This window comes from Lactuca virosa, chromosome 2 (assembly GCF_052849685.1).
Source record: "Lactuca virosa cultivar CGN04683 chromosome 2, Lactuca_virosa_CGN04683_v6, whole genome shotgun sequence".
Taxonomy (NCBI): domain Eukaryota; kingdom Viridiplantae; phylum Streptophyta; class Magnoliopsida; order Asterales; family Asteraceae; genus Lactuca; species Lactuca virosa.
Window position 1 is genome coordinate 120,710,223 of NC_136427.1, and position 15,855 is coordinate 120,726,077.

A 15,855-nucleotide genomic window follows, 5' to 3' on the forward strand; every position below is an offset into this window, starting at 1 on the left:
TACCATTTATGAATTGACGGTGAACTATTTATTGTTTTAGATTTTTACTTGCTGAATTAACGGTGAACACTTTCTTGTTCTAGATATTTACCTAATGAATTGATGGATACACTCTTTTGGATTTGTACCATGAATGTTCGAAATCTCATTTTTCCATTGAGTGATCTTAATGAAATGTTCTAATCCCAAGTCATTTCTTCCCAATGGATCCAGGTTTTTCAATTTTTTTTAAATGAGATTTCCCATTGAACATTTTCAAAAATACATAGTTACTTCAAAACATTTCCAAAGCTTACTTATTATTATGACTACACCGGTCAAACAAGTACTTCATTTAGATTTTCGGACTTATGTTGAGCTTCGAAATATCTTCATAGATAAAGCCACCCTTAAAGCCAACTTAAAGACGCCTTTCACAGTTTCTTAATAAATTGATGATCGAATTTCAACGGGAAACCACACAAGGACTTCGGAGTCTCTCTTGACTCAAAAGGAAGAGATCGCTGCCCGGGATCATTTTGCTTTTTCATATCAAACTCGTTTGATATCACACATCCCACACTTTGAATTTGCTTAATTCTTTTTCTTTGGCACACTCTTGCTTGCACCAAAAACCTTATGTTTTTACTCACTCTGGTTTCTACTTTATTTACTTTTCATCATTTCTGTTTTTTTAAAAGGTGTTCTGAAAAGAGACATTCCGAAACGATCTGACTTCGGAATTAAAGGATCAACGAAGAGGCACAAATTTTGAATTTCCCGACACACGCGTGGTTGTTCTAACGATTTCTGATAGTCATTTATGAGCTGGTACGATTTTATTGGCTAATTTTTTGGCGTGCAGGAACGTGAAACGACGGTTTCTCTCTCTCATCATCATCTCATATAAAAGTGTTGTAACCAATTCATTTACCTTTACTGCTTACACAACTCTCAAAAAGCAAAACCGCTCAAGCATCTACTATTCATCATCTTCAACACTTGCAACAATGCTCACTTCCTCTGAAAACGTGTCCTTTGCCGACCAACCTGCTTCAGCGATCATGCTCTCTATGAAGCCCAACCAAAACATGATCATTGATTTGGATGCTTCTCGTTACAATTCCCTAATTCGCCCCATGATCGAGTGTTTGAAGTTTTCCCATCTCATGAAAGCCTTAACAATGGCAGATGAAGTTCCTTTGGTGCATCTGTCAAGGGCGTTCTCCTCAGCCATCTACAACATACACGAGGAAGTCATTAGCTTCGAGGTTTCCAATCACAAGACCTCGATCAACAACCCAATTTATGTAAGCTACTAGGGCTTGTATCCTCTGAAGTGGTCGTCGACCCGGAATTGATCCCAGCCACTGGCTTGACTGAGATGTTTTACCAAATGGGATATACCGGCGACATCTACCTTCTCCCGAAGTTCAGAAAATTCTTCTTGTCGCCGATGTGGAATGGCTTCTTCACCATTTTGTTCAAAATCCTTTCATAATGGGTTACAGGTTCTGACAATGGTAGCAAGATGTTCTACACTCTTCTCTTTGGGCTCTTCAATGGCATCAATTTGGATGTCAGTTCCATAATCTAGGCTCAGTTTGTACAGAGCACCAGCTCGACAACTCGACACACAGAAATTTTCTGTGCTCGTTTCTGGTCGATCGTGGTCAAAAAGGCATTGCATTATCAAGTTCCAATGATGAAGGACTCTGTGATGGCAGAGATCCCCAAGCTGTCATGTCAGATCCACGAAATTTCGATTTTGTTGGTTCAATCCCGGAGGGGATGTTAGCAAAAGTTCTGATGGACAACGACCTCATTAGGGCGTATCGATCCTTGCCCTCATCTGGAATCCTCCCAATCCCTGCAGAGCTACAATAGATTATCAATGCAGGAGACAATCTGAAAAAAGGTGTAAAAAGAAAAGAAAAAGCTTCATCTTTGGAAACTGTGAGGATTCTGAAGAAAACCAAGAAACCTGCTCCGAAACCCCAATCTCCCAGTCCTATTCTCCAAGCAGATTCAGACGAGAGGACCTTATCGGAAGTACAAGCAACTACCACCCAACATCATGAGGAGGAGGATACATCCCAAACCTCAGAATCTCCAACTTCAGAACCTATGCCAAAGGTATCATCTCCTCCTTCCTCATCTGCTCCCACTTCGGATATTTTTGACTCCATTATCCAAGAACCGTTTCTAAAACTCACCACTCCACCTCCACCACAACCATTAAACCCTCATCTTCCGAAACTACAACATCACCCATCCCCACGACAATTCTGATCTCATCCATTCCACCCTTACCCTCAACTGCCCTAGCAACAACCTCTGTTTAAACCTCATTACCCATACTTCTAGTTCCACTTTCCTCAACAATCTTTACCGACTCCACGATACCCACAACCTTAACTGTCTCAACTCCATCAAAAATACCTGTATTCAAATCCATTTCGGAGGAGATACAAACTTCAGGCATTCCTGTCAACGCATCTGATGTGGGGGCAAATGTCAATATCGGTGTGACTTCAGAACCAGGCACATCATTTGCTTCTCCTTTCAACGAGGATGAAGAAATCTTGTTCGGAGATTATCAAGAAACTTTTAGTGATTTTGTCTTCAGCGCATTCACTATCAATATCAACTATAACGATGATGACCCTCCAATGACGAAGGGTCAGTTCAAGAAGTTGAATGAGAAGCTTGACTCGATCCTAGAGCATTCCAATGCTTTCTCTTCAACAAAGTGGGAGAATCTGCTCACCACTCACAGGGCCACTTTTGAAATGCTCACCTCCACAAAGGCGAAATTCATTAAAGAATCCTCCAAGGCCATCCATGATTCTGAAAAGAGGATTTCTGAAGCGACCAGAAACGTGGAAAAACTACATCAATAGGTGAAAGAATGCAAGAATGATTTTCGAATCTCCTCCGACAAAAACACAACAGACATGAACAAGGTGATAGAAGGATTTTGTTCATTGTTGAAGGCCGAGAAAGAAGCTCTATCAAAGTTTCGTGCCTAAATCAAGCTTGACAATGTTGATCTCAATTCGTCCATCTCGGCACAGATCACCAGGTTGCAATCAGATTTAGCCATTGAAAATAATCTCATGGATGACTTGGCTAAGAAAACTCAAAAAACGAAAGTTCTTTCTGGAAAGCTGAAGAATGCCAAAACTTCCATTGCAAAGATTGAAGAAGAAAAATCTCTAGTAAAAGGTTTCGTTTTGGATTTCAACCAAAGAATATTGCACATCATCGAGTCTGGTGACTCTTTATTCACTCTTTTAGTGTGCCAGTCTCTCTCAGAAAAGCTCCAACCTATGATCGCGTTACTCAATCAGATACAGGGTGTTTCGGGAAGCAGGACTTCTGTGAATCAAGCGGGAGACGAGGAAGAAAAGATCAAGACGGAAACTGATCGGAAGGTTAATGAAGCTTCTGATTCAGGTAAAGACAAAGGCAAAGGCATTTCTGAAGACAACAACGATGAAAATTCGATGATGTCTAAATAGGAAAGGATGGCTAAGGTGCAAAGAGACAAAGAGCTTGACGAACTCATTGTTCTTCGGAAGAAATTCTAGGTAAAAGAAGTTGGAGCAAAGAATGCAAAACTAGTCCTTGAAACATAGAAATATTTGTTTCCAGCTTGGTCTCATGAGCGTATGCAGAAAGAAGCCATAGATGATCCGAATCTCTACTGGCTGGAGCCAACAATCTCGTTTGACTTAAATAATGATGTGGAATGTCAATTTGATTTTCCCATCACTCCAAGGGCATTTCTCTTTCGGTGTTTCAAAAAGATTGAGAAATCCGTGATCTCAGATAGTTAAGTAAACCGAAAGATCTTTTCATTTTACTTGAAATATATGAAACCGCAGTATGAGACATGGAGCTTAAAGAGAATCATGGCGTTGAAGGTTGGATTGCCGATTCAGACTGAAGACTTCTTGAATATCCAGTTTAAAGGATTTTGAGGTGCCAATCATGTGCTTCATGAGTTCACATTGGCTGACATGCCGTTATTGAACCCCTACGATTGGTTATCTCTATTCTACATTGTGGAAAAGGATGTTTAGAAATATGAGCCTATTTTTGAATACTTGAAGCGGAAGTATAGAGTTCGAAAATGTTGTGAGGTGTCGAAATGTGTCTTAGTCAGTTTTTGTGTTGAAGCGTGTTTGTAAGATTGTTTATTATAAGGGCATTATGTTTTGAAACATAAGTGTTTTTAGTCCCTTGTATTTTTTGTATGCTTACTTGATCCCTATACATTTGGGATGATTACTAGAGTTAGAGAGTAACTCCATATTTCACATTGTATTCTATGAAACATTCTTTGTACTTTAGAAAGCTTAATCAAGCCAAAGAGACGTTATTTAGATCTTGTGTTCATCATTCTTTCATAACTCTGATCTCGTAATTCTTACTCGATTAAATCACAACTACATTTGGTATCAGAGCAGGAATCAAACAGTTTACGATTTGATTTTCATTTGTTTTAAAAAGTATTTTGAGTCTTGTTCCAAATTCAGATTTTTCCGCTCTTTTGAATCTGAAAATTGTTGTAGATCATTTGTTTTTATTCGATTATGCATTATGTTGTTCAAATCGAGTAATCGTTGTCAATTTCTAATAGTTGTCACTGTTAGATCTCAATTTTTGAAGCTTTCTTTAAAAACTTTACGTACAACAATCGCGAACTTTAACATAAACACCGTGACGTCTTACTCTCATCTTCTTGGTTCTTTAACTAAGATTCCAATGTTAATTCCTGAGTTCTACGATCAATGGGTTGATCGTATGGAGGACTATCTTAATGGGATTGATGAGGAGCATTGGAAATGCATAATTGGTGATGTTCGTCCTCCTCCTGTTGTTTAAAATATTGGTACTTCTTCTAGTAATCAAAATGTCCAAGAACAAATTGAGAAGTTATTAAAAAATGAAAAGAAGTGTATGCGAGAACTTCGTGGTGCTCTTCCACCAATCGGATACAATTATGTGCATAGTTGTAAAACTTCAAAGGAGATTTAGGATACAATAAAGGAGAAATATCAAGGAAGCGAGACAACTAAGATCAGTTTAGTAAAGCAATGCCTGTTGGAGTTAGGAGAATTTAAGTAGAAGGAAGGAGAATCAATTGAGTCTTATTATGATCGCCTGAATGAGCTCATCTTCAAGTGTAACAAATATGGTGTTATAAGGTCAACAATGGAGTTCAATCTCACTTTTATCATGGGTCTTCGAAAAGAATGGAGCAATGTTAGCCTTATGATAAACACACAGGAAAGTTTCGATTATTTCTCTTTGAATGATCTTTACAATATGTTGAAAACACATGAATCTGAAGTGAATGAAATTGCTAAGGAATCAAAGATCAGTCTTGGTGGTCCACTTGCTTTGGTTTCGAAAGTTGCTGGAAGAGATGTTGAAAAAGAAATAGCTGAGAAGGAGAATTCGGAGGATGAAGGCTTGATCGTCAACTCAGATGACGAAGCTGTAGCTTTTTATTCAAACAACCGAGTAAAGAAGTTTTTCAAAAAGCCTTCTAATACGAAGTCTCGATCAAGTGATGCAAAATGAAGTTTTGCTGGAAAGTCTGGAAGTGAAAAGAAGAAAGTAGAGAATAAGGAGGCCAAGTCTGAAGATGTGAAAGTCGAGAAAAAGCTTAAAGGTGACTCTGGATTTGACTGCCATTACTGTAATGGAGTGAATCATATGGTCAATGATTGCATGTTGCGAAAGAGGGATGTAAAGAAGAACAAAGTTAAAAATGAAGCTTATTATGTGTAAAGATTGGAGGAAGTAAGAGAAAAGGCGAAGGGCATGTCACTGGTGTCCAGGGGTATGGATGAAGAAGAAGGAACATACCAAATTTGGTCATCAGGTTCTGATGATGATGAAATGTAAAACCCAACACATGGGGCCATGTTTGCAAAATATGAGGAAGAGAAATTCACTGGGAAGTGCTTTGCTTTAACATCAACTCACAAATCACCCATGACTTCTCAGGTATGTTCTCTTTTGCAATCCTTTAACAATTCCTTCTAATGCTTACACTTCGATTTTATCTGAGTTTGATGATGCAATTACTTATGTTAATGATTTGCTTAACTCTGCTAGTAATGATGCTAAAAAGACCAATATTCAACTGTTAGAAACACAAAGGATTTTGGAGACTAAGAAATCTTATATAGATCAGTTAGACTTAAAGTTGACACATGTAATGTGTGATAGAGATTGTCTAAGATCTGATAATAAATATTTACATAAACAACGAAACATTTATTGTAACACTGCAAAGAGGTTGTATGCAAAATTAACAGCTTTACATCATTCGTCGGATATTAGCAAAGAATAGCATAGGAAACTATTACACTTTTTATCTTTCGAAAGGGAGAAAATAGATTCAACTTCCTATGACTGTGAAAAGAAAATATCTGAATATGACAAAGTCTTAAATGATTCTGATGCATATGGACTAGTGAAAATTGATGAATGTTGCATGCAAATGAATTAGTTGAAATTGTAAATGAGACCTTGACAATAAACGAACAAATCAAAATGTTGAAAAGAACTGAGAATTCGACACTTAACTTTCAAAACACTTTTGCTGATATCGAACATGATTCTGATGATATGAGTGAAATTGAGACAGAGGAAATTGTTGATTGTTCTCAAATATTTGTCATTAATGACAATTCTTTAGAGAAGGGTATAGAAAAATGCAATGATTCTTCCGTTAAAATTGACACTAACCAACATTCGACTTCGAAAGTTCATGATCCTGACCATGTGACTATTGAAGATTGTCAGACAGATAGTGACGAAGATAATGATGAAATTCTGAAAGAAACAACCATTTCCCAAGTTGTAGTTGATCAAGTGTACGAGAATACCGAGAAATTTGACAAAATCATGAAGGAAAATGGTTATCATTTTCTTGAACCAAATACGGTCGTATATCCTAACTTTAAATGCTCAGATTATGTTGTCTTCCCAAATCAGGTGTTTGTCACCTCCAGAAATGTTGATAAAGTTAAACCTGAAATCAACAAAATTGTTGAAGAAGATAACAAGAAAATTTCGAAAGAATGATTTTTTTCTTATCAAAGTACTGTCGAAAATAATCTCACCAAGAACACATACACTTTTCAACGACAATAACCACAAAGAAAATGGATTGTTTATTATAAGGGAATTATGATCCTATTATTGAATACTTGAAGCGGATGATCAAGTGTTATATTCTTAAAATTGTGAAGATGGATGTTGAGATCGCATCTGTTCTGAAGAAGAGGCCCATTCTGAATCCAGAAGAACAACCAAAAGACATCCAACACTTGAAGGCAGGGATTATTCGAAAGAAGCATCGGAGCATTGTTTACAAGAGAAAGGAAGGTGAAGTGGTTCAGAAGTGCATGTTCTTTTGAAGGGACAAACACCTATACTCACCATCGGCTCTCAAAACAATCTCGTCCTCTACTGAAGCTCACAAAGCCAATTATGCTGCTGATGTAAAATATGTTTCGGATATGATACGTTGGTATCTGTCAATTTGAGGCTCGCTTCTAAAGATTATGACAAAGATCTTGGATGTGCAAAGACAATAAAGAAGTCCTCCTTCTTATTTTACACAAAGGGTAAGATTGTTAAGTATCTATATTTGTTGTGTTAAATGGTTGTGTTTGGAATTTTTGTGTACATATTCCAATTCCGAATTGGGTATGTCCATCTTCGGTTTCTTAGCCTAGTCTGTCTATAAATAGCGCATTGTATTCTCTCATTTGGATCGATCTTTTTGTAACCGTCTAGCACTCACAGAATAGTTCTGAATTGCGAACTGTTCTTTGTGCTTTGTTATTAAAGACTGAACTTATTACATTCATATCGTTTTTGTTAACTGAATTGTTTAAGCATTTCATATTTAATATAGAATCTATCGGTCTTGTCAATTAGGGAGATTGTTAAGTATCTATATTTGTTGTGTCAAATGGTTGTGTGTCACACCCCAAACCAGAATGGCGGAAACATTCGGGGGCGGATGACTTCACGTAGTATCATAACAGTTGAATATTTGTAAAGAAAGTAAACCCAACCATCATAAATATAATAAAAAGTTGCATTGTTGCATGTAATACATGTTTCAAAAGAATATTACAAATATTATGATTTAAAATGTTTTGATAACTGACGCCTTAGCGTTCCTTCTCCAAAAGCTGATTTTTACCTGTATTACTGATTCCCTGAGATATACAAGTAGTTTTGAAAAAGTGTCAACAATTAAGTTGGTGAGTTTATAAGCGTTTTTTGTACTAAAATTGTATGTCTTTTGGTAAAAATATAACTGAGCGTGTTTCTAGAAAATCCAATATTTTCCATGTAAGTGTGGTAGTTTGAAAAAGTTCCAATGACTGGAATGCATAAGTATTTTCCGTACTAAAATGGTGAAAGTAGATTTATACATATATAATGTAATTACTGCATGCATTTAAGAGTCTCGTAAATCAAAGATATTTTGATACTCCATGTGAGTTTTATAACCATGCTATTGACCCAGACTGCCTGTAACAACATTCTTCAGGCGTTGCAGTGTTATGACGTTTGTCACCCCAGACCTGCCGGTCTAACTGTAGCTAACAGTTTAGGTGCGGTATTGTCAATCCCATATAGATCTATACACAAATATCACGCTCTCCCTCCTAGAGAATATGGTTTATAATACAGGACTTGAAATGCGTACTTGGGAGTACGTTGAAGCTGAATGTCTCACAAAACTTAGTATCAATAGATTTACGGAATGAAAAGTCTACATTTCTCGTAGATGAAAGTATTTCCTTTTTACAGTGTTCATGTAAAGATGTCATGAACAACTCATAAACTATACCCATTATAGTTTTTCGAAAGTGTGTTTCATTTGGTGATAAAAACTCGATCTAATACCAACTTTGCATGTAAAGTGTAGCGTTGGTATTAAGGTTGTTTAACATTTATGAACATAACGTAGGTAAATTATTCGAAACCATACGTAACGATGCGTATTTTAACATAAATTTTTCTCGTGTTTCACTTGTATTCCCCCCCCCCTAAAACATGAGATAGACGTGAAAATGTAGGGGTATGAACTCTCGGGATTCTCGGAGCTTCGGACCTTCGTCGGAACTTGGATATGTAACCAGAGTGTCGGGGTCGTCTCGGGGTGCTAAACGTAGAGTAGAAATGAGAGAGAAGAGGGAATTGAGCAAGAGAAGTCGGAACCCTCGCATCTTATTTATAGGGTGAACTTTCGGGACTCACGTCGTGAGCATGGGATGGTTCACGTCGTGAGTTTGGTCTGTAGACGCGACGCCTGGTGGTCTAGCTCTGGCACACATTAGTCATAGACTCACGTCGTGAGTCTCTTGCTCACGTCCTGAGTCTTCGGATAAGGTTGGTTTGCGTGCCCCGAACTTCAGAAATTCATATCTCTCGCATACGAGCTCCGATTTCGTCATTCTTTATATCCACACGTAGGTGAGATTATGCTCTACAACTTTCGTTTAGACTCTGTCGGCTAATTTTGATTACGTTTTTAATATTATATTTTTAATAGGCTGGGATAGGAAAAATCCATTAAAAATTTATAACTTCTTCATCCGATGTCCGTTTTTGTTTGTCTTTTTACCGTTGTATTACTATTGTCGAGATCTTCAATTCTCGTTTAGGTTGCGTCGGCTAAAAATCGCTCGATCTCTATTTCAAGTTTTTAGATGTCTATTGTTATATCCGAAAATTAGAAAAATCATAACTTCCTCATACGAAGTCATATTTGGGCATTCTTTTTATGCACGTTTATGGTTTAACGTAATCTATGACTTTCGTTTAGATACCTAAGGCTAAAAAGGTATTTTATTGAAATTTCACTTTTTACATTTGACAGTGTTTTACCGGTTTTGTCGCGAATCTTTGATTAGTCATAACTTCTTCGTTATAACTCGGATTTGAGTGTTCTCTATAGTTCTGAAAACCTTGATACGATATTTAACAATTTATGTATCCCAATTGAGACTTTTGAACAATTCATTTTTGACGCTATTTTTTTATTGATTCATAAAAATAGATTCTAATATTTGACTTTTTGAACATTCATTGACTTGAAATATCGAGTTGTCAAATCATCCCCCCGTTAGAGGGAATTTCGTCCCGAAATTTAATCTAAGACAGAGTTCATGGGCTAGGAAAAAGACGCGGGTACTTTTGTTTCATCATCCCCCAGGTGTATTCAGGTCCTCGCTTGGCATTCCAACGGACCTTCACAATGGGTATGCGACTTTGTTTCGTTGTTTTAATTTCCTGATCCATGATTTCTACTGGCTCTTCTACGAAGTGGAGACTCTCGTTGATTTCAATTTCGTCTAGAGGGATGACGAGGGTCTCATCGGACAAGCACTTCTTTAGATTCGACACGTGAAAGGTAGGGTGTACGTTATTGAGTTCCTGCGGTAATCGAAGTTTGTATGCCACCGGGCCGATCCTGGCAAGGATCTCGAAGGGTCCGATATACCTTGGGTTTAGTTTCCCACGTTTTCCAAAACGTATTAATCCCTTCCAGGGTGAGACCTTCAATAGCACCCAGTCCCCAACCTGAAATTCCAAGGGTTTCCGTCTTTTATCCGCATAACTCTTTTGTCTATCTCTTGAAGCTTTTAGTCGTTCTCGGATTTGGACAATCTTCTCGGTAGTTTCCCTTATGATTTTCGGGCCACTGAGAGTGTTTTCGGGTACTTGACCTCTAGCTAGTTGCATGTCACCCACTTCAGCCTAGCACAGAGGTGATATGCACTTGCGGCCATAGAGGGCTTCGAATGGAGCAACTTTGATGCTAGTGTGATAGCTATTGTTGTATGAGAACTCGACCAATGGTAAATGGGTATCCCAAGCCTTACCAAAATCGATCACACAAGCTCTTAGCATATTTTCAAAGGTTTGAATGGTTCTCTCGCTCTGGCTGTCGGTTTGTGGGTGGTAGGCGGTACTCATGTCTAGCCTCGTTCCTAAAGATTTTTGCAGTGACTGCCAGAACCTCGAGGTGAATTTCATCTGACAGCTGATTATAAGGGTTTGTGTTATGGATTGGAAGAATTTCATCTGACAGCTGATTAAGGAAAAAGTTCTTTTACACGGCAAAAAAAATTGCATGGTAAGGATTAAGCCAAACCATGTCGGATGAGGATGTCGGAACTTCTCAACGAAGTAGATATTAAGTTATTCTGGAAGAGATGATTACTAGGATAATGAACAATTCTACGTACATAAGTTTTCAGCGCCTTCAGTTTTATTCTGTTATTTTGTTACGAATCCCCTTTTTAAGTCAAAATTGGTGGATACTACTAATACAAGGGTTCTAAAAATTTTGAAACTATGAACTTTCATGGAATGATTCCTACTAGGTCTCTCTATCATCGCTTGGTGTACACAAGTCATGTATAATTAAGATTGGTAAGACAGTTGACTGAGCAACCCTGCCCTAAATCCACAACCAAACAAGGAATAGGAAATGAGGCGGGATCACTCACTTTAAATCTACAAATCTTAATTATAAATGTCCCTAATGTTTACACTAAGCCATCATAGCTTACCTGATAGGGTTCTTAGTTTTATATTAATGTTGTGATTTGGTTCAAATGAGTGAGTAATTATAATTATAAATAAATTATTGGGGTTTGGAAGCGTACCAAACTATAGCAGGGTTCTTTTATGTTTCCCCATTCTCTGGGGTCAAATTCCTCCTGCTCTCCCGTCGTTCTTCTCTGTTGGACAGTCCCTCTTGTAATGTCCTTTCTCACCACAAAGATGACATATTGGATTTGTTCCAACGTTGGTAGTTGAAGTGATGAATTTGACCGGAGTCCTACAGAAACGGGCGGTGTGCCCCTTCATGTTGCATCTATTGCAATGCAGTACTCGGCAGACTCCATGATGATGGTAGTTGCACTTGCTGCAGTGTGGGAGGTTTCCTAAGTACGGTGTGGTCGGTGTTGGGATAGCAGGGCTGATCGGGGTATTGACTGCCCCAGCTTGTTGCTCTTCTGTAGGTCCTTGAGTTGAACAACTCCATTTCTTGTTCTCGAACTTTCGTTTCAGAAAATTAGGTTTGAGGTTCGGAGTGTCTTTACAAGTAGGCACTTGTTGCTGAAATTGATTATCACCACGATCGGGATTGCCGATCACATTTCTACTAACATTTGTGTTGTTAGAATTAAGGTGAGCCATGACAACTGCTACAGCTGAGGTGACTGCAGCTTGAAACGTAGCCGCATCTATCTGAAGGATTGGTGTTTTATCGGAGGGTTGGTTACGTTTCTTCGTAGGCATGATTCTATTATAAGATGAGAAAATGAGCTCGTGAGCGATTATGGTTGGCTTTCGATATATCCCAATCATTTATATTAATATAAATTTTTCGTTTCGCTATACTAATCCCAAAGATTCGACCTACATCCCTATGCTGCAGTCCTGGTAAAAGAGTAGAATGAACTTTCTAGAATGGTTACTAGACGAGTGTCATCCGAACGAAGTTATCTTTGGTTGGTGCATACTATGATTCAGTTTTCAAAAAGATATGAAAGTAATTCATAATAGAGTCTACAATAAATCGACTTATGAATTTGAGGAGTAATCACTCTTGATTGAGATTTCGTGATCCGAATCATTGTTATTAGCCAATATAGGAAAAGACGATAAGTTCGAAACCTAATGTGAGTAATGTATTCATTAACTCACTAGGTTGCATTATTTATTAGTTATTACTGTGACAAAAAGTCACTCAAACACTTCGCATGTAACACACGTGGTCCTCCTTCGTTCTCTGTTCTACTCTGGGTGATAATGATTTGTTCTCTCCTGATATTTATAGGGTGTCCTTCTCCTTCGTAGGTATATTGAATTTTTGTGCCGTCTTACTTCTGATTCTTACACCGACCTCCATTTCTTCATAATGAAGAGTTCGAATCCCGGGAGTTCATGCGAATGCAAGTTTTTAGTTTTGTTATACTGTTCTCGATGATTCGACCTACATCTCTGTTACGTTTCTATAGTACTGTAAAAGCATTTAAGTTATTAAGACAGAGTATTGACATTAACATTTTAAGTTGGTTCAGGTTTTACGTGGAGGCATCTTTTACTATAAAGATTAAAATATGAAACGATTGTAAGATATCAGGAATGAACATGAATTTGATATCTCATAACCAAAACACTTAGTTCGATAGGGATCTTGTGAGGAATTGGAATTAGAAGTTCAATATAAGTACGACTTGTAACAGAATAATGTGAAATTGAGTGGTTATTTATTTATTTTTTTTCAAAATGTAAGAAGTAAATGTCGATTGTATAGGTGTATTAAGTACATAGAGTTTGGAAAACTTGACCTTAAACAAGTCTATAATACACCACGATTCTGGGAAAAATATCGACATTAAAATGACCTACCGAAATTGGATTTTCGCCGTAGAACTGAAAAAGCATGAAAAATAACTCTAAGACATCTCTGAAGACTTAGACTATAACCAAAAGAGTAACCAGAGGGCGAGTAGAGTATGATCTACTTCCTACTAGATTCGGACCTGGGTTTAGCTAACTGGCGTTCTATTTCGAATATACGCCTATCTTGTATAACCTGATGTTCTCGCAATTGTTGCACGTCGGCTTGCGAAGCCGCCAGTTCTCCCTGTAATAAGTTGGTGCGATCCCTTGTTGCGTTATGATTGTCTTCCAGGTTGCGAAGACGAACAGCGTCAACACCAGTGGTAGTCTCGATCTGTACCACTCGGTTGATGATAGCTCTTCCCTGTTCCGTGTTGCGAGAAACGCGACAGACCAGCACATGAAGTGCTCTATCTGCTGAAACTCTAGCTTCTAGGTTGTAGAAGTTTCGGTCTCCTTGGTTGGGGAAATTTTTGACCTTGTTCATGACTTCACCTTTCTAGGTTTATGGCCCACGGAGGCGTCGGGCCTTGAAAGTTCTGACGAGGGCTAGGGTTCTGAGCAACTGGAGGTGGATTATAAGCTTCTGATCCGGAGTCGTCGTCTTCTAGAAAGTCTTCAGCAAAATCATCGTCTAGGGGAATTGCAGGCTCATCTTCTGGTTCGGCACCGAGCCAACCAGCATTCCCTTGATTAGGAAAGTACGGATCTCCGAGAGAATGGAATCCAGTGATTTGCTTCTGATCGAGAATAGAGATAAGAGAAATATATATAAATCTTGAGTGTAAAAAGAAAATTTTACGACAAGACCTTACACCGAGTCCTCCTATAACCACCTAGTGTATACGAATCACATACAATCAAGATCGAATAGGCCGTTAGATAAGTAGCTTCACTTTAAGTCCACATCCACACAAGGAAAAGGACCTAAAGCGAAATCATAAACCCTAATCCTATAATATCTCAATCATGTGCAACCTTAAAGTATGCACTTTGCAATTATAGACCTGCCAGTAAAGGTTTTTAGTTTTTATGGGTAATATTTTATTTATTTGACGATTTCTAGATCTAATAAAATATCGAGGTTCACACGTTTATTTCAGTTCTTATAATACCATAAAATACTCCTATAGTATTTTAAATTTGTAAGTTTGATTCTAGTATTTCATTTGGTAAGTTTTTGACTTGTTGCTTACTACGATCATTCCCTAACATACGTTGGTCATATCTCGGATGGATATAGTTGATCAGGCTATATTTATCCTCGATCTGATTACATATCTCGAGTCCTAATGGTAGTGTCCAACTTTTCTCAATATTTTTGTAAAATTTTGGCTATGATACTAGACCGATGCATGCATGTACTTATACTTTTATAAAACTAGCATTTTATTTTCTTAAAAGTATAGTTTGTGAAAACGTTTTGTCAGAGGGTTTTAGTCCCTTTGCATTTATAGTTTGTATATCTTATGTGGTTTGATATACTTAGTTCACTATAAATATGCTCTAATACCAATCTGTCACACCCCCAAACCAGAATGGCGGAAACATTCGGGGGCGGATGACTTCACATAGTATCATAACAGTTGAATATTTGTAAAGAAAGTAAAGCCAACCATCATAAATATAATAAAAAGTTACATTGTTACATGTAACACATGTTTCAAAAGAATATTATAAATATGATGATTTAAAATGTTTTGATAACTGACGCCTTAGCGTTCCTTCTCCAAAAGCTGATGTTTACCTGAATTACTGATTCCCTGAGAAATACAAGTAGTTTTGAAAAAGTGTCAACAATTAAGTTGGTGAGTTCATAAGCGTTTTTGTACTAAAATTGTATGTCTTTTGGTAAAAATATAACTTAGCGTGTTTCTAGAAAATCCAATATTTTCCATGTAAGTGTGGTAGTTTGAAAAAGTTCCAATGACTGGAATGCATAAGTATTTTCCGTACTAAAATGGTGAAAGTAGATTTATACATATATAATGTAATTACTGAATGCATTTAAGAGTCTCGTAAATCAAAGATATTTTGATACTCCATGTGAGTTTTATAACCATGCTATTGACTCAGACTGCCTGTAACAACGTTCTTCAGGCGTTGCAGTGTTATGACGTTTGTCACACCAGACCTGCCGGTCTAACTGTAGCTAACAGTTTAGGTGCGGGATTGTCAATCCCGTATAGATCTATACACAAATATCATGCTCTCCCTCCAAGAGATTATGGTTTATAATACAGGACTTGAAATGCATACTTGGGAGTACGTTGAAGTTGAATGTCTCACAAAACTTAGTATCAATAGATTTACGGAGTGAAAAGTCTATAGATGAAAGTATTTCCTTTTTACAGTGTTTATGTAAAGATGTCATGAATAACTCATAAACTATACCCATTA